A 19,029-nucleotide genomic window follows, 5' to 3' on the forward strand; every position below is an offset into this window, starting at 1 on the left:
TAACAGAGAACGACTGAATTGTCTCCACTTTATCTTGTGAAAGTTGGCCAAGCCTTGGGTTCCCCCAGGCTGCAAAGGTGAGGCAAAACCTTGGCTCACTGCCTCTCCTCCTGGCTTGGGACTTGCAGGGGGTGGGGGTGGGGGTGGGGGTGGGGAGAGCCTCATCAGGGGACAGTGGGTTACCTAGGCACAAGGGAGGCAAGGCTCAGTGCCTTCTAAGCCCCAGGGCTCTTCCCTTGCTAACAGAAGGAAAGATTCCATCTGTCACTCATTCATTCATCAGACATTTACTGAGTACTCTCTCCTGCTAAGCCCTGTTCAAAGTACTTTTGATATTTTATACTTATATTTTGATTTACTTAATCTTCCGTGGTATCATTATGATCATTTTACAGTTGAAGAATTCAAGGCCCAGAGAGGTGAAGTAACTTGCTCAAAGTCACATAGCTGGGGAGTGGTGGGAGTCCTAAGTACAGGCTCTACTACCTGCAGTCATTTATAAATGAAGAAAAGAGGTCAGCTAGTGACAAGGACTCTCAAGAGTAGAGAGGGTAGACAGGGAAGGAGGGGCAATGGCGACCCGCGCTGGGGTCTTAGGGAGGAATTCTCTGGGGTAGTGACATTTCAGCCATATCTCAATGCAAGGATGAGCCAGTCATGAAGATTAGGGGGTGTGCAAAGGCCCTTGAAGAAAAACAAGCTCCAGTGGGGGAATAAGGGCCAGGTAGCCCAGGGTTAGATAGAAAGCTGGGGTAGGGCTGGACCTAGGTTCTCAGTTCAGGCTTTGGCCCTCCATTCACTCCTGGCTCTTCTGTGGTCAGTTCTGTCTTAGCCCTTGGACAGTGCCTGGCTTTACCTCCTTCCAGCTGTGTGACCTTGAGCGAGTGGCTTCCCTTCTCTCTGCCTTTGCTCTTGGCGGCCTTATCCTTGTCCTAGGCTAGGGCGAGGCCTCTGGGTGGGGGTGGGAGAAGTCCTTGGCCCATGGCTGCTGCCCAGATGTGAGATAGCAAGTGTTAAGCTCCATGTCTCTGGGCAGCGGTGGAAGATGGTCCTGGAGGTCCTGGTCTAGGCTTTGGTCCTAGAGATGCCGCCCCAGGACTGAGAAACACACAGAGACCAAGGGATAGAATCATAGGGAAATGCAGAGCCCGAGGAAGATAGAATAAGACAGAGAGACAGATGGGCCTCAAAACAGACACAGAGACACAGAAAGGGAGAGACAAAGTGGGGAAAGAGTGAGAGACACCCTGAGAGAGACCAGCCCACCTAAATGAGACAGCAAGAGATGCAGATAGAGGTGGATTCCAACAGAGAGAGACTGAGACAGACAGACAGACAGACAGACAGACAAAGGTGGTATGGCCAAGAGAGGACAAGAGAGAAAGTTGTGAATATTCTAAATGCTGCTGAATTGGACACTTTAAAATGGTTGAAATGGTGAATTTTATGCTATTGTAACTTTTACCACAATAAAAAGAGAAACAGAGAGACAGAAGATGGCAGAGAAAGAGAGAGAGAAAGAGAGAGATGGGAGGACAGAATTCCCGGACTGTGACTTTCTCACAGGCTGACTGGCCTTTGGGATGCTAAGATAGTGGTGGGGAGGGGACTGGGGGCTCGGGGTCCCTGTGCTAAGGCCCAGGCCTGCAGGGCCTGGGGATTTAGGGCCATTCCTCCTTTCCCTGGGCTGCTCCAGAGGTAGAGATTTGCAGTGGGCTGGCAGTGCCAGAATTTGCTTGTGTGTTTCGGGGAGGGGCTTTTGAGCCCTGGCCAGGACCTGGGAGGTAGCCCCTTGCCCCTGCCTGCTCTGAGAAGGGTCTCTTAGCAGTCATAGACTCTAAGTTGGATACCCTCATTCTGCCTCAGCTGTGGGGATGACAGTCTCAGTAACTAAGAGTTTAGTTTACATTTGGCAGAGTGTTCACTACGTCTTGGGGCCTGTGCTGTGGGTAGGACACCGGATTCTCCTTGGCTTCCCATTACCCATCGGGGTTAATCCATTGAAGACACGAGGAGGCTGGAGTCACAGAGTTCAAGGGTTTTGGGTGAGGTCATACAGGGGTCACAGGCAACTAGCTGTATGCGCTGAGGAAAAGGACAAGCTTAGATTGTCCCAAAGCTGGGGGCTGGGATCAGTCTACCCAAGGACCAGTTAGTAGCCCTGTGGGGCTCCAGGAGGTCAGGTGGGGTGTGGGAGCCCCCAGGGTAGAAAGCAAGGGGGATGGAGAAGTCTGCCCTCTGATCCTGTCACACCGCCCGTCCCTTGGCACTGCGGTATGCAGACCCCTCAGGCCGTGCCCAGGGTTGTCGAGCCCAACTTTCAGGTGGGGACACTGAGGCCCCGGGCTGGCCGAGGTGGCAGGCCCAGAGGCCCTGAGGCTGAAGGCAGCAGCGCGGGATCTGGAACTGAGTTTAGGCTGGGCGGGGCACGAGGGGTGCTGGACCGGTTAGGTGCTGGGGGCTCCGCCGCGGACGCGCCTGGCGGCAGTCTCTGGGCGTCGGTTCGCGCAGCTCCGCCTGCGGCTAGAGGCGCGGGCTCGGCCCCCTCCCCCGCCTGCGGCGAGACCCCGCCCCGGAGGCGGAGTTAGGAGAGGGGGCCGGGGGCGGGCTAAGAGCCGCCCCTCCGCGCCTTCGCCCCGCCCCGCGCCGCGCCGCGCACAGCCGGGGCTCGGGGCTCGCGACTGTCGACGCGCGACGGCCCGGCGGACTGAGCGACAGGCGGCTGGACGTGAGGAGCGCCCCGCGGTGAGTGCGCACCGATCCCCTTCCCTCACGGGGTCCCCATCTCCCCTCCCGCGCCGCGCCTCTCCCGGGCCGCCGTCGCTAAGCTCAGCTTGGGGCCCTCGGACGCCCCGACGGTTCGGCGGCCCCGCGGATGCGCGCCCCAAGCCGCGGGGTGCCCACACCGCCGCGCAGCTGCGGGCTCGCCCTCCCGGCCCCGGTCCCATTGGACGGATGCGGGCACTGAAGCCGGCGCGAGGGAGCGGGGGCCCTCGGGGTCTGCAGGCGGGTTCCCCCCACCCGCCAGCTCGAGCGCCCCCCATCGCCGGTGCTGCCGCCCTGTCCCTCCGCTGCATCCAACCGGTCACCGCCCCCCCAAGCCTTGCTGCACTCCTTCCCTACGCCCCCTTCCCCCCTCCCGCTGCCCCTCAGCTCCCTCCCCACCATCAAGCTCACATCCTCAGTTCTCCCCTCCCGCCACACTACCACACAGGCACACCAGTAGCCAAAAGAAGTTCCTGCACCCTCTCTGCTTGGGCGCACCCACCAACCCGTTACCCCATCCCCCATGCCCCCCAGTTGCAAAGTTCCTTGCTCAGCGCTCCCCCCCCAATCTCTCACACACATGCCTGGATCCCTTTTGCACACACGTGCCTCACACATGGGCGTGTCCCAGACAGGCACGCCTCTCTCGCAAACACTTGTGTCTGTGGTACACGCGTGTGCCTCTGGCACGCATGCATGTCTGCCACACGTGTGTCTATCACACATGCATCTCTATCTCACATGTGTCACACACGTGTCTCTCGCATAACTGGAGTAACAGTGCCTCACACATTGAATCTTTCACCCAGAGTCACATCCAACAACTTCATAGTCCCATGCACCCCCGACCCTCCATCTCTATGGGCATAGCCCTGCCTGCTATCCTGAGTTAGCTGGGAGCCTGAGGAGGGCTGTGGCAGGGGAAGCCTCTTGGCTGAGGCTCTCTTACCATTGGGACTGGGAGGTTGTAGGAGCACAGGGAGGGGCCTTCAGAGCTGGGCCTGACTCCGCCAGCCTCTCCACTCCTCATCACCCCTTGTTTGCATCCTCTCCGCTTCTCCCACTCTACTCTCTCAAGCAGCGTTGCCATTTCTTGGCCTGATGACCAGCCCTGTTACAAGGTGACTCCACTTGGACTGGTCCAAAGCTGGTGTGAGCCAGCAGGTGTCACTATAACAGGCCAGAAAAAGAAAAAAAAAAAAAAAAGATTTGGATGCGGGTCATCACGCAGAGCCCCTTGAATAGCCCCTCTCAGAGCAAGCCCCCAAGAGCTGGCCAGGCTAGTGTTTGTAGCTGAATGACTGGGGCTTTGAGCCTCACCTTCCTCACGTGCAAAGGAGGGTGAAGATCCCCACCAGGAGGAGGGAGAGACCTGTAACTGTTGCTTCCTTGACTTCCACACCCTCCCCTCCTGGATCCAGAGCTGTGAAACAGGGGAAGTGGGCAGGGGATGGGTGATATCAAAGAATCTTACACTGGCTATGCAAACCTGCCAGCCCCGGCTTTGACTGGCTCTGTGTGTTTTGCTTGGCTCTTACCATGTTGTTATTATTTTTAAATATTTAATTAGCTGCCAGCATTTGCAGATTGGCAGGTTTCACAGAAAAGTCCAGATTTTCATCTTTTACCTGAAAAATCACAAGGTCTGAAAGTCCAGGGTCCACCTTCCCTTGTGGTACCCACTGTCTAGTGCTGTCTGCCTCTGCCCCCCCGGGAATGGGACAGGAGCATCATTTGGCTATAGTCTCCACCCGGGACTCAGCTCCTACCTGGCCTGCATAGACCTCTGTGGTTGGCTGTGCCGGCCATATAAACTGGGCTCTTTTTGCTGCCTTGCCTACCCCAAAGGGGCCTAGGCTAGTCCCCCCACCCAGGACTGGGAAAGCCTTGAGTGAGCCTTATACCTCTTCAGAGCACTTGGGGGGCACACCAGAGGCCTGGACCACAAGGCATCTTTGTGATGATGGCAGGCGCTTTCTGCTGGACTGTGGGGAACAGTGGCCTGGGAGCCCCATGGGAGGAAGGCCATGAAATCAGAGCCGGCTTTGACGGTCAAATTTCTTTCCAGATCCCATCAATGATTCTGCAAGGTCACATTCTTACCTTATTTGACAGATGGGGAAACTGAGGCTTAGAAAGAGTTTTCTAGCAAGCAAGTGGTAGAGCTGAAATTTCAAATTTTGTTGGCCCTAAAGCCAAGCCCTTTGCCCTCTTTTAATGAATCCATGAGTGGAGGGACTCATCAACCTGGGTGAAGTCCCTGAGCCAGGTCCACACCTGGCACACAGTAGGTGCTTAATAAATGCTTGTGGAATGACCAGGGAAGCGAAGCTGCATTCTCTACAGGGGTCAGGGCAGAGTAAATTCAGGACCTAAAGTGAAGATTTCATAATAAAGTGAAGATTTAAATGACCACCCAGGTTCCTTTTTTTTTTAAAGATTTCTTTAAATTTCTAAGTAATCTTTATACTCAACATGGGGCTTGAATTCACAGCCCTGAGATCAAGAGTCACAGGCTCCACCAGCCGAGCCAGCCAGGCCGTTTTCATCAGCCTGAAACCTCAGCATGGTTTTCTGCTCTCGTCTTGACAGTCATATCCACAATGACCCCTTGACCACCAGGATAAAGACTGCTGAGTCTCAAGTTTGTCTGGCCTCAGGAGCATCACAGTGTGCCCTGCTGGACATCAGGTTTCCTGCTGACCTTGCACTTTCCCTGTAAGTCCCTGGTCAGCCTTGGTGGACGAGATGCCTTACAAGGAGGGACTCAGGTGGAGAACAGGCTCCCAGGTCCCAGCTTGCATTCCCTTGGGTGGCCTCTCCATGGGTGGCATGGGGTGGGGCAGTTACTGTGTTACTTTAAGCCCCAGCTTCTGTGACTCTGCTCTCTCTTGTGAGCACACTTCTGTGGCTGATGTCAGTGAAGTGCTCCCTGGGATGTGCAACATCCCGGAAGTTTGTTGACTGACTGAATGAGGGCCAGCCCTTCTATAGTAACTGGGGATGGTGGGCAGCCCTGACCTCTTCCTCAAGCTTCCTGGGGGTTTTCTTTCCCACTGGGGAGGAAGGTGCTGGGCTGTGTAAGATGGTGCAGAGGGCCCATCCATCCCTTCTCAGGTCCTCAGTCTTCCCTTCTGTGAAATGGGTACTGAGCTCTTGAGCTTTCTAGGGCTCATGGATCTGAGGTGGGCGGGGGAGAGGATGGAATCCTTGGGACCACTGTCGGGAGGCAGTTGGGTGTAGCCCTGCTCCCAGGCTTCTTGAATTCTGAAAGGCCTCCCCTAGCCGAAGACCTTGGCCTGGGATGCAGTTCCAGCTCGTGGCAGGATTCTGGGTGCTGGGCTCCCACAGTCCCATAAGCTTTGTGAGGGCTGCCAGGAATAATTCTACCAGGTGGGAGCTGCTGCGGGAGCTTGGCTTTCCTGGGCTGGAGTGTGGGAGTCACATCCTAGGTGAGGCACCGTCCAGGTAGGTACTCAGGGTGAGCAATGCAGACACTCTCTTTGTTCCCATGCAGTCTGTATTCTAGTTAGATAGGTGAGGTGGGGTGATTCAGGGGACAAAGAAATTAATTATGTTAATTAGTGATGTTAATTATTCACATTGATTTCAGATGCTGTAAAGGAGCTTAAGTCAACAGAACAGCTAAACAGAAAGGGCAGGGAGGGCCCTTTGAGGAGGTGACTTCTGAGCTGAGACCAGAGTGGTGAGTGAGAATGCCAAGCAGGAGGCACAGCTAGTGCAAAGGGCCTGAGGTAGGATCCTGTTTGGTATGTGTGAGGAATGGAAAAGGAGGAGGCTGGAGTGAGTCAGGGAGAGGTGTGAGGTGCCGAGGAAGTGAAGGAGGGTCAGCATAGGGAGTTTGAAAGCTACTGAAAGGTTTTGGTGGAAGAAGCAAGGAGATCGGATTTCCGTTCTACGACCCCCTCTTGAGTAAGATTGGGAGGCTTGTGTCAGGCCCCATGCTGGGGTGCAGTTCTCACCCTTGAGAAGCTACAGGCAGAGGAGGGAGATAGGTCTGTGGCTGGACATTTGAGACCCGGGGTGACAGATGCTGGGATGGCCTCACCATGGAATATTATGTAGCTTTAAAAAATGAGGACACTCTCTGTGGAAAGGCCTTTCAAGATCTATTAAGAGAAGAAAATAGGTGCCACATTGCCGAATGGCTTGTAAACCGTGCTGCCTCTTGTGTCCAATAAGAAATCCAACTTCCTGTTAGCTTGTGTAAACATAAACAAGGCCTGGGAGGAAACACAAGGAACAAGTTGCAGTGTTCACCTCTGGTCACCTGGGGGTGGGTTGGGGTGGGCAGGCGGGGGACAAGGGTGCAAGGGTGAGGTGACATGTCCCAGTGCCTTAAAAAAAATTTTTTTTTTTAATATTTGCTGCTTTTTTGAACCACATGACCACATTGCCTGTTCAAAACATTAAATTAAAAAGCATTTGGGCAGTTGGTGGGTGACCGTTCATTTGTGAGTTTTAAGTGGAAGTGTTTAAGGGTGGTTTTTAAATTCCCTGCTTCCACTGACCTTGTTGTTGAACGGACTAACTTCTTCCTGGCATGGTATACAAAAGTTTCCACTGAGATTAAATTAGATGGTAACGAAGTCACTTTTTGTAAAGTTTGGCAAATAGACAAAAGAAAAAACCCACCCTTTCTCTCTCTCACCCCGTTTCTTACCCCTTTTTCCTGTGGGTGTGTTTCCTTCTGGTGATTTGACCGCTGGCTCCTCCTGGCGTGGGCACCCGCAGCACTTACGGTTTTATCCTGAGATTGTTTCCCCAGTCAGCCCTGCCAGCTGGTTGGGAGATGAGCTGCAGGTCCAGAGCCAGGGGAAGCCAGGGGTAGAAAATGTGTCCTACAAGTTTTGGATTCCCAGCTCTGCCACTCGCAGGCTGTGATCCCAATCAGGCCAGTGACTTACGCCTCTGAGCCTCAGTTTCTTTATCTGTAAAATGGGTGTCCTGTCTCTGTTAGGGTTAACGGAAGGAGGAAATGAGATCACTCGTTCCATTTATTGAGCACCTATTGGGTCCTGGATGCTGTTCTGCGTGCTGGGCATAGGACAGTGACCAAGGCAACATCCTCTGCCCCCACAGAGCCTGCTTTCTGGTGAGAGACACACACACAGGAGTTGTGTGGGTGCTCACTGTGATGTCCTATGCTGGCTGTGGTTGCGATAAAGACCAGGCTGTGGTCTGGGGCTGGGAGTTGGGTCGGGATATTTAGGTTGAGCATGAGAGGTATCAGTGGAGCAGATGCCTGGGTGGAGTAGGGCTGTTCAGGCAGAGGTCATGACAGGCGCAAATGACCTGGGGCAGCTGGAAATCAGGACCCCCATGAGCAAGGAGAGCCACTGGAGGGTGGGCCACATCTGGCGCCACAGGAGGGCTTTCATTTTTATTCTGGGTGGATACAGATTCAGTTCAGGGAGGGGCCAGCCCTGATTGAGATTTTAAAGTACCCCCACTCCTGAGCTGCTGGGGGAGAGCCACAGGAGCCTGGAACTGGGCCTTATGGGAGGCTGAGCATTGCTGGGAACAGCCTAGCTTGCAGAGTGAGGGTTCCTGGACAGTGGCTCCCTGGATATCCATGCCAGGGATGTGTGCCCAAGGTTTTGGGGTACGCACAGTAGCCTCTGGTGTGGGATGGCCTGTTGTCCCTTCCATGTCAATTCGGGGGCCCCAGGGAGGCACATAGGCAGTTCTGACCTGCTTCAGTCAGGGCTGTCCTGAAGGAGAGAGCACAGTGGTCCTGATAGCCAAGGAAGCATCTAGCTGAGTCTGGTGGTGGTCAGGGTAGACCTCCCAGAGGAGGTGTACAGGCACTGTGATGTGAAGGTAAAAAGGTGAGGGAGACACAAGAACAGGAGAAAACCCAGTTTCTCTTGGAGAGGTGGGTTGGAGGAGAGGTGGGCCATAAAGTTGTGCTGGTGGGCTGAACCCTGACAATGGAGCACCTCAAATCCTGGCCTGTGACCTGGAGATGGGCAGTCTTGGGGCATTTCTTAGAAGAGGATGGACATGGCCAGAGGGTTGGAGGGTCCGTCTGGCAAGCAGTCCAGGCATGAGGGACTAGAGGGGGGTGAGATGATCGGTGGGAGGCTTGTAAGAGTGACAGAGCAGGGAAACTGAGGCTGCGAGAGGGGCATGTCTGCCTGTGGCACATGGCAAGTCTGGAGGAAGAACTGGGGCAGGGGCCAGGTCTGTCCACCTTCAGGTCCTGCTCCGGATGGGCTGCCCCTTGATCATGGGCACCACTGGCACGCATGCCCTGCTAATTTACCTCCTCCGGTCTGGTCCCTTCCCAGGGCCTCTCTCAGGTCAGGCCCTGCGTCATTTTGCACCATTGTCCTCACGTTTATTGGAACTTGGAAGCATTGCAGAAATGCCTCTGTCTTCTCATATATGGAGATTGTTGCAAAGAAAGTGCTGGTTTGGGGAAAGGTTATTTCCTTCCTCGAGGGTGGGGAGCCTAGCTTTTCTGGTGGGGGGATGCTGCATTGTAGGCCAGAGTGACCCCGCCCAGGTCACATGCTGGTGAGGAAGCGGGGCTGCCTGCCTGCCCCGGGCTGGGAGACGTGGCCTGCCCCCCTGGGTGGGGGGCAGTGAGCACCCACATTCCAGGGGAGTGGGATGGCTGCTTTTGATCACCAGAGGCCTTTTTGGCTGCAGGCAGGCCCTGACCTGCAAGAGCTTCAATCTTTCAGTTAACTCATTGCAAACTTGGGACAGCCCTCCTGGCTCTGCTATGGTTTGATGGCCAGGAATGGCCTGAAATGTGAGAAGAAGGCCTGGCCTGTGGAGTGCCAGTAGGGTGAAGACCCAGCCAGGCCAGGGAAGCTTGGAGGACGCTGGCACGCCTGCCTGGCCTGAGTCCTGGGAGCCCGCATAATGAGGGCTTTGTGTCCCAGCCTCAGCTTCTCCATCTGTAAAGTGGGCCTGGTGGTAGTGGCCTGCCTGCAGGGTTGGTGTGCAGGCTACAGGGGGCCTGGAGCACCATTTTTTGGCAGCTACATGGTACTTCACTAACCTGCACGAGCTGGGTTCTTTCCACTCTCCTGTCCTCCTCCTCATCATTGAGATGCCATCGTAGGGGCCAGCCCTTGGCCTTGTGGGGAGGACACACCATTTTTTAAAAAGATTTTTTATGTACTTATCAGAGAGAGAGCAGAGAGAGCAGAACACAAGCAAGGGGAGCAGCGGGTAGAGGGAGGAGCAGGGACCCCGATGCAGGACTCGATCCCAGGACCCTGGGATCATGACTGATCAATTGACTGAGCCACCCAGGCACCCCAGGTCACACTGGGTCTTGATAAGCCTCCCAGAGTTGTTCTTTCCTCAGCCTGGGTCTCCCATCCTAGCCATGAATTCCCAGCTGTGTCTTTGGTCACAAAGTGAGCATTCAGTGATCCAGATAATTCTGTTCTCGATGACTCCTTACAATGAGAGCACAACATTAAAAACATTCTGGTAGAGAACTGGCAGGACCCTGGAGAACAGCTCCCAAAGCCCCAGCAAGTCTGTGGCCTCTTGTCTGAGCCAGAGGGAGCCAGGAAAGGGTTCTGAGCCCATTGGGGAATGAGTGGGACAGGCAGAGTGGGGCTGGACCTCTGTGGATCAGGGCCACCTCAGGGGATCTGGGCCCCTGGTGGTCTTGACACATGCCAACCCCTCAAAGGCGGTGGTTCAGAACTGTAATCTTCTTGACTCCCAGCACTCACAGGCATGTGTGTACACACATGCACAGAGACACATGGCCATAGCTCTTCCCTGTGGTTTCCGTGTCAGCCTCCTTGTCCTCGGGAGCTGAGAGATTAGCCGTCCTTGTGGTGGTTTGGTGCTGATTGAGCATCTCAGTGTTCATTATCTGTCCCCTGGAGTGTCCTCCAAGCAGAATAATTCAAATGTTGTCTGACCATGGACACCTCATGGTCTCTGCTGCTGGTCCCTGCCTGTGGGGCTGATGAAGGGAGGCCCCATAGGGGCACTTGTGTCCTCTCTTGGGGAAAAAGCCAGAGGGTATCGGCTTCCTCTTCTAATAAAGTAATGCTTAGCATTACACCATCACATTTTCCGCCAGACCTCCCGACCTCCCATGCCTTTACATGACACATAGTATATTTAAAAAAATCCCTTCCCTGTTTTACTTGTACTTATTTAAAAGGAGACCTTCTGTCAGAGCTGTAGATAAAAATCAGATTTGCCCTAAATCAGCAATACCCATGAAAAAATAAAGATTAACAACAGCCAAGCGGGGCTTTGAACCCTCACGACTTCTTTTCCCTGCCTCAGCCTTGAGCCGTGGGACCTGCTCTCTCTTTGCTACAAAGGTTGGCAAGCAGCAGGGAGACGTGCAAGGCACACGAGTTTTCCACAGGGAGTTCTCTGTGATCGTGAGTGGTGGAAAGAGACTGGATGGGGGGGAATTACTCTCCACGGGCTTCTGTTGCTTCTGCCTTGTCTCTGAGATCTGAGCTCATCCTGCACGGTCCTCTGTAGTCCCACTTGGGCAGACCCCTCTGGCTGGTCATCCCACACCTCCCAGCTTCTTGGGAATCCCCCTTTCCATCTTTCTGGGCCCTCACTGGCGTGTTTCCTGCTGGGCAGGGATGTAACAGGAGGCTGCAGTCCCTCCAGCAGGGATGTCTCCTCTGAGGCCAAGACCCTGGTTCTCAGGCCAGGGGTTTGAGGCATTCTCTGAGGTGTCCGGTGGCCTGGGACCCATGCTAGGGGGTCATGGGCCAGGGGCTTAGGACCAGGGCTCTAGCGCTGAGGAAGGAAGTTGATGGTAGCTGGCGAGGTGAGGCTGGGCCCAGTCTCTGGATGACATGGGGAATCTAGGCCTGGCTAGGTGGGAGAGTGCTGTGTAAGCTATGAAGTCTGGTGAGCAGAGGTCATTAATGATATGTCTCATGGGTAATTCCAATCACACTCATGATAATGGCTGCTTGGGCCCTTAATTAACGACATGCCCCAGTGTGAGGAAAAGTTTGCCCTACTCCCGTCACCCCTCATAACTCGTTTCCTTGAACTGAATGGCTGACCTTGCACCTTGACGAGTGAGAGAGACTCATGTAATGGAGTGCTGGCCGGGGAAAGGATATGGTGACGTCAGTTGCCTGTCCCTGAAATGCCCCACTGTGACCCCAAGGCAGGACGTGCCTGGGCCAGGTACGCCCCTTGGAATGGCTGTGGCTTCCTGTGCGTGGGGTGGGACTAGTGACCCTCCCTCTTGGCTCCAGACCTCAGGGGTCTCACGGGGAGGTAGGGCCTCAGCATAGGACACGGTGGCCCACCCACGCCCTGGGCTCTGTCCCACAGGGATTTCCCCTGTGCTGGGCTTCAGATGGGGCCTGTCCACTGTGGGGTGAGCCATTTCTCCTTCACACGGGCTTCATTGGAGGTCACTCAGGAGAAGCAGGGGGCTCCACTGCATCGTCAGGGGAGACTAGGCCCTGCTGGCCCAGAGAAATCTACAGTGAGGGTTTCTGATGCAGCCAAGACCGCCTTACACCCCGTCTTTATTTTGTCTCTGGTTTTCTCTGCAAGCTCTGCGATTTTCTCAAAATGACTTAAATGTGCCTGCTTTCAGCTTGGAGGCTGCCTGGCTCATAGTTCTTCCCCCCGGAGATGCTCTGTATTTTCTTTTAGGTCCAGTGCAGAATCCTGGGAAAGAGCTCTGATTGGCCCATCATGGGTGAAATGTCCATGCCGGGCCAATGGGCTGTGGCTGGGGACAGGGTTGTGATAGTGACAGGGGTTCTGTGGGCTCTCTTCAGCCGGTCCCTGAGAATGGGCTCTACATAAAGCAGACTAGCGGTGCAGGAGGTCCCTGCTGCAGGGACCAAGTTTATGAACTCCAGAGACCAACAGTCTCAGAGTCGAATCAGCAACCAACACAATACAGTTGGCTACTCTTACTTTCATCACAAGTGTCAGGTTTCTTTTGATCACAGGTTGAGAGAAAGTGTAACTTCAACAAAAAAGTCATGGAACGAAAAAGTATAGGGTGCAGTTTCAGGCATGGCTGTATCCAGGGGCTCTAAAGATGGCCTTGGGACTGTGTCGTCATCAGGCGGTCACATGGCCTGGCAGCTCTGGGCTCACTCCTTTGAGCTCAGAAGCTGCAGTGTGGGCCCGTGTGGTGGTCCCTATGGATGGGGGATGGCCATCTTGTGGTCCATGTAACCGAGAGAGGGTGGCTTCCCAGAGGATGATTGAGTTTCTCTTGCTAGGAGAAGGAGGTGGAGATCCTCAGAGCATCATTGAGTTGCTCTGTATAATTGGCCTACAGTTTCTTCCCTGTTCCCAGGTCACATGGTAAACCCATCCCAAAGGGAATGTCACCATGTTCCAGGATGAGGAACAGCGGCTCTTCACCATCTGGGGTAGCCCTTACCCCTTCTCTTGACTCCCTATTGAGTTAAGAGAAGGGGTAGGGGCTCTGGGGTCTTGACCTCCACCCCAACCACACTTGCCCCACTTGGCGAGGGTGTGGGCAGAATCTATTACTCTCTATGGGTTTGGTCTAACCCTCTTGCTTTTATATCTTTCTTGTCTGCGAACCCCATGCAGAATTGGGGACTCTGTGTACAGAGTGCAGGGAGATCGAGAGAGGCAGCTGTGAACTCTGAAGAAAGGTTTCTCAGAGTAGGAGATATTGAGCTGGGCTTTGAGGGATGAATAGGAGTTTGATAAGGGGAGACCACTTGGGCCTGGCAGAGGGAATCAAGGAACAGGTGGAGTCAAGGAGCTGTGAAAGATTTAGAGTAGCTGGGAACAGTAATTTTTTAAAATGTTGAACATGTATTGAGTGCCTGTTGTTTGCCAGGTGACATGCTAGGGTCTCTGCATCATCTCCTTGAGTCCCCACCTGGGTGTGGCTGGGAGGCTGCTCTGATTGGGCCCATAAGCCAATGGAACAGGCCTTCTCAGAGTGTCATATGCTGGAGTGGCCCAGCAGCCTGGGGAGTCCAGAGCTTGGTCCTGCTTACTATTTGTCTCTGCTTTGGCAGGGGCGGGTTATGGCCAGGCAGGGGGTGGGGGGAGGTGGCAATGGGGATGCCATAGCTGGGGCGAGACCTGGCAGGGTCTGCTGCATACAGGCCTCCCCACTGGAAGCCCTGAGAAAGTCCCTGTCTGCTCCACCCTTGCCCCATGTGGAGCTGTGAGGCTAAATGGTGACACGTGAGAAAAGGCTCCTGTGCACCTGTGTGCTTGGGGCTCCCAGCTCAGTCTGTGACTTGCCAGGTGACCTCAGGCAAGTTTTTGCTGATCTCAAAGGCCCTTCTGGGATGAGTGTAGGTGGCACTTATATTTATAATTCATCCCATGTCCTGTATTAGGACTTGCTGGGGCTATGCACACTAATTCATTCACCCACCCACCCAGAGCATTCTGAGTGCCCGCTGTGGCCCAGACCCCAGGTCAAGGCTGAGCAGGAGGGCAGGGTCCTTGCCTCAGAATCAAGTGCAGCTGGGGAGACAAGCTGGCGGAGACATCAGTGTACGATGTTGGCTCCTAAGTGTAGGACATGACCCTGCCTGTCCCGGTCCCTGAGGGCCATCCCATCTGGCCAGGCAGAGGATGGGATCTCTGAGATGTGGTTGATGGCAGAAAGAGCCTCCCAGGGCACTGACTGTGCCCCGAGCGTGGTGATGTCCGCGGGGCTGTCGACACAGGCTGGAGTGGTGGGGTGCAGGACGGGATGGCCTCCGTTGGAGCTCTGAGCAAGGTGGGGCTGAGGCGGGGAGCAGGAAGCCAGTCATGGGGGCATCAAGGAGAGAGCGTGGTCAGGGCAGAGGGGAAGGGACACAGGTAGAGAGAGGGGAAAGCTCAGGAGACTTGGCAAGCAGTAACCCAATGGCTGGCCTGTAGGAGGGGTGGGACCCACCAGTGGGGGATGGCCTAGCACGTGTACATGCACACACATGTTTGTGTATTTTACATACACAGGTATGTGCATATTCACACCTCCTCACACAGAATCATACACACTTAAATTTGCACACACCCCTACCAGAGCCACTCACATTATACACCCTTAAGAGTTCATAGGCATGTGAATGTGTTCACTCTCCCTCACATCAGAGTGCACGCGCGGACACATTCATACACCCGACTCCCGTTCCCACGAACACTCAGGTGAGTCCATTTCCATTGAAGCCTGGAAGGTGGTCCTCTCTACCAAGAGGAGCTGACTTCTCTTGGAGATTTTATTTTATTTTATTTTTTAAAGATTTTCATTTATTTATTTGACAGAGAGATCACAAGTAGGCAGAGAGGCAGGCAGAGAGAAAGGGGGAAGCAGGCTCCCTTCTGAGCAGAGAGCCCAATGTGGGGCTTGATCCCAGGACCCTGGGATCATGACCTGAGTGGAAGACAGAGGCTTAACCCACTGAGCCACCCAGGTGCCCCTCTCTCCGAGATTTTAATCAGGATGTCAGATTTTATGGAATGATTTTTTTCCCAGCATGTAGTGATGCTAGGTGACCCCTTCGATTTTTCCTTTTGGTGAATTGCATTGATTTTTTAAAATATTGAACTACCCTTGAATTCCTGAAGTATGCTGTTGTACACAATATATTATCCCCTTAACAGGCTGCTGGGTTCAATTTTCTGGTATTTTATTTAGGAGTGGCAGCTAGGATTTGTAAATGCAACTGGCCTATACTTCTGTCTGCTTAGAGTATCCACGTCTGCTTTTGGCATCAGGATTTTCCTTGTCTTACAAAATGCGAGGTGGCTGCCCTTTTCTTTTTTTAGGCCCCAGAACAATTTTTTTTTTTTTTTAGTAGGATGGAAATTATTGTCAGCTCTGACTGTCTCATGTCTTGGGCTAGCCTCTGCAAATAATTCTTTATTTCATCCCACAGTACCTTGTGAGGAAACCGTGATGCTTCCCATTTAACAGATGGGGAAAATGAGGCTCAGAGAGCCAGTCCCTGGTCTGTGGTCAAATAGTGGGAATCTACTCTGTTGGGCTGTGAATGCAGGCCAGTGTGACTTGATGGCCACGCTTCCAAGCTATTCAACATGGCCAAGAATTGTTTGAGATACTGGCCTATCAGAGAGCCTTTGGCCTTATTCTAGGGCTTTCCAGGGGGGTCTGGGAGGAGTCCTGATTGAGCACCAAGAGAACTTTCCTAGCTCCACCTGCCCATCTGCTGCTCATGTACCTATGTACCCACCTGCTATGCCTGCGTCCTTTTGTCCACTGACCCATTTCCTGCCTAGTCATTGAACTTTTCCTCAACCATTCATTCCTGCGGTGATAAGCCCACCCATTAACCTGTCTTCCCATCCACCCATCTTCTACTTTCTCACTTATCTACCCACCCATCTGCCCATCCATTAGACAGGTATCCCATGCTGGTTGCTCCTTCATCCACTGACCCACTTTCCCATCCATCTGTCCTCTATCTGCCATTTGTTCACTCACCCATTTATTGATCATTTGTTCACCATATGTCTATTCCCCTATCCTTCTCTTCATCAACTGTCCATCTGTATACCAGTTCACTTACTCATTGACCTTCTACCTTCTCGTCCATCCATCTTCCACCTGCTAACTGCTCATCAGCCACTAATCCATCCATCCATCCATCCATCCACTTGCCCATCCATCTACCCTTGGAGCTTAGCCTTAAAGTAGGAGCTGGGATTTGGGTCTTCAGAGATTCAGAAGGGAGGACTCTGGTTTGGGCTAGCAATATGAGGAAAATGGGGGTTGGGAATCTTCCAGTTTATCAGGAATTGGGTAAATGGAAGGCAGTGGAGAGAAATGCGTTTGGGAAGATAGGTGGGGGTTAGGTAGTGATAGACTTTGAATGCCTCTTTTGGAGTTTCCACTATGTCCCTGGGCCAGGAGTCTTCAACCAGGGGTGTGTGTGTGAGACTCCTAAAGTGATACACAACAGATTTTGGTGTATGCCCTTATCTCTGTTAAGATTCTCAATTGCAGGGGCGCCTGGGTGGCTCAGTGGGTTAAGCCGCTGCCTTCGGCTCAGGTCATGATCTCAGGGTCCTGGGATCGAGTCCCGCATCGGGCTCTCTGCTCAGCAGGGAGCCTGCTTCCCTCTCTCTCTCTCTCTGCCTGCCTCTCTGTCTACTTGTGATCTCTCTCTGTCAAATAAATAAATAAAATCTTGAAAAAAAAAAAAAGATTCTCAATTGCAAGTGACAGAAAATCTGGTCCAGGTTAGCTTAACACACTGTGGGTTTGTGTCATTGCAAAATTCAGTTTTGGATCCAGGAATAGGAAACACTGATGGTTGGGGGGGGCAGTCGGGTCGTGTGGACCTCAGAAGGAAGCTCCCGGGCTGCTTCTGAAAGGCAGGTAAATATATAATGAGATGGCCAGAAACCACCCCATATCCATTACCCTGCTTTGCTTGCATTTTCCCTTTTTTGATGGAGGGGTATACTACCCATAGCTTTTTGTAGATTCTCCAAGGCACCATTCAGGATTTTGAGGAGGGATGAGAGATCAGCCAAAAAACCTCCTGCGGGTGGGACCAGGGCAGGCTGGATGGAGATGCCTGGCTCTTTAGAGAGAGAGGGAGAGGTCAGGGGTGTGACGCTGCTCAGCCACCCCTCCATCTGGGGCCGGGTGGAGGCCCCTGGACTCCAGGTGGGGAGAGCAGTGAGCTCAGCGTGGCTGTGGGCAGGCCCGTTTCTCATCACTACTCCCTGGGAGCGTTTCCTCTTTCCAGAGTTGTGACTTGTGGGGAAGGAAAATAGCAGCTCCCTCCTGGTGCCAAAAGCAACATTTTCTTTGCTTAAAGGTTGATTATAAGTCATGGACATTCATCTTTGTAATTTTTCACCTGCTTATGCTGGTAATGAGATTAATGGTTATATACATGGGGTCAACTCTTGACCAAGCTTTAAGGAGCTTTTTACTCATTTCATTTTTTTTTTTTCTTCTTCTTAGGGAGGAGAGGGCAGGGAGGGGAAAAATACCCTGGCTGTTCTACTTGAAGAATGATTTTGCAAGTGTTTTCATGAGCTCACGCCTTTGGCAGTCCCCAGGGGCCAGTGAGCCTGTGAGGACACAAGGCTCCCAGCCCCTCTGTGTCTCCCACCTGGGGTCCCAATGCTTGTTAGCACAATGCAGCCAGGATTGGCTCAGAGCCCCAGTGTCCCCCTGTACTTTGGACCCAGCTTCTCTCCTCTCCTTGGGGGTCTCAAGCCATCTACCTGTGCCTTCAGCCTTGCCTGGCTCTCCCAGTGCCAAGGACCCAGACCCCATCTCCTAACACATCCCTCGTCTCCTAACCTTTCTCCTCATGGCCAGCCCTGTCTTATTGCAAACCATGCCAGGGATTACATAGACTTTTGCCTCAAGGAAATGAAGGGAAATAAGACTTTAAAGACAGAAGCCAAACGTGATCACTTTCTTTCAGTAATTTGTGACTATTTTTCTCATCCCTCCCCTCCTTCCCATTTCTTCTGCCAACACCATTTCTTGCTCTTGTTTTCTTTTCCTGGACTACTATAATTGGCTTTTCTTTTTTTTTTGTTTTTTTAAAAATCTCTTTTATTGTGAAAAAGCACACATAAAAGAAAGTAGATAAACGTCAGCATACCCTTGAGTGACCACTACCTGGGGGTATCAGGAGGACAGCGGCCACACCCAGGAGCTCCCATCGTCCTTCCCTGTGTCCCTCCACCCACCAGGTACTCATCACCAGACTTCTATGGTGGCCATTCCAGCTTGGCTTTTTAGTTCTGTCTCCTACATTTGTGATCCCTATATGATGTTGTTTAGGTTTTACCTGGCTCAGACTTTATGGACTGGAATCTTCCTTGGACTTCTTGGAAAGGATGTCTGTAGTTGCTTCTTTTTTTCTTTTCTTTTTCTTTTTGGAGAGGGGTTGGGGGAGAGCGTGTGAGTTGGGGGAGGGGCAGAGGGAGTGGAAGAGAGAGAATTTCAAGATGCTGGGCTGGATCCCAGGACCCTGAGATCATGACCTGAGCTGAAATCAAGAATTGGATCTTAACTGACTGAGCCACCTGGGCCCCACTTGTAGTTCCTTCTTGAATTCCCAGTGTGCTGGACCTCGTGGCGACTCCTACTACCTTGCTGGAACAGTTTTTGCTAAATGTACTGGATGCTTTGTGGAGTTCCCTGGGGCACTGCACATGGGGGACTGATGGACCTCCTCTTTGGAGCTTCTCTCTCTCCTTGATTTTCACATCTCTTCTTTCATTTTTTCTCCTTTTGCTGCTCACCTCACCATCTGCTGCTCGCTT

General features: G+C 53.0%; 1 protein-coding gene across 3 annotated transcripts in view; it reads left to right on the forward strand.

The window, feature by feature from the left end:
• The first annotated feature begins 2,623 nt into the window (after positions 1-2,623).
• FBLN2 (fibulin 2) overlaps positions 2,624-19,029 on the forward strand; it is an 84,873-nt gene continuing 68,467 nt past the window's right edge. For all 3 annotated transcript variants that reach the window (XM_047743613.1, XM_047743615.1, XM_047743614.1), the window contains exon 1: positions 2,624-2,745. The gene's annotated coding sequence lies outside the window, so the exon portion shown is untranslated. The remainder of the gene's footprint in view (positions 2,746-19,029) is intronic.

Source organism: Lutra lutra, chromosome 1, assembly GCF_902655055.1.
Source record: "Lutra lutra chromosome 1, mLutLut1.2, whole genome shotgun sequence".
NCBI classification, from domain to species: domain Eukaryota; kingdom Metazoa; phylum Chordata; class Mammalia; order Carnivora; family Mustelidae; genus Lutra; species Lutra lutra.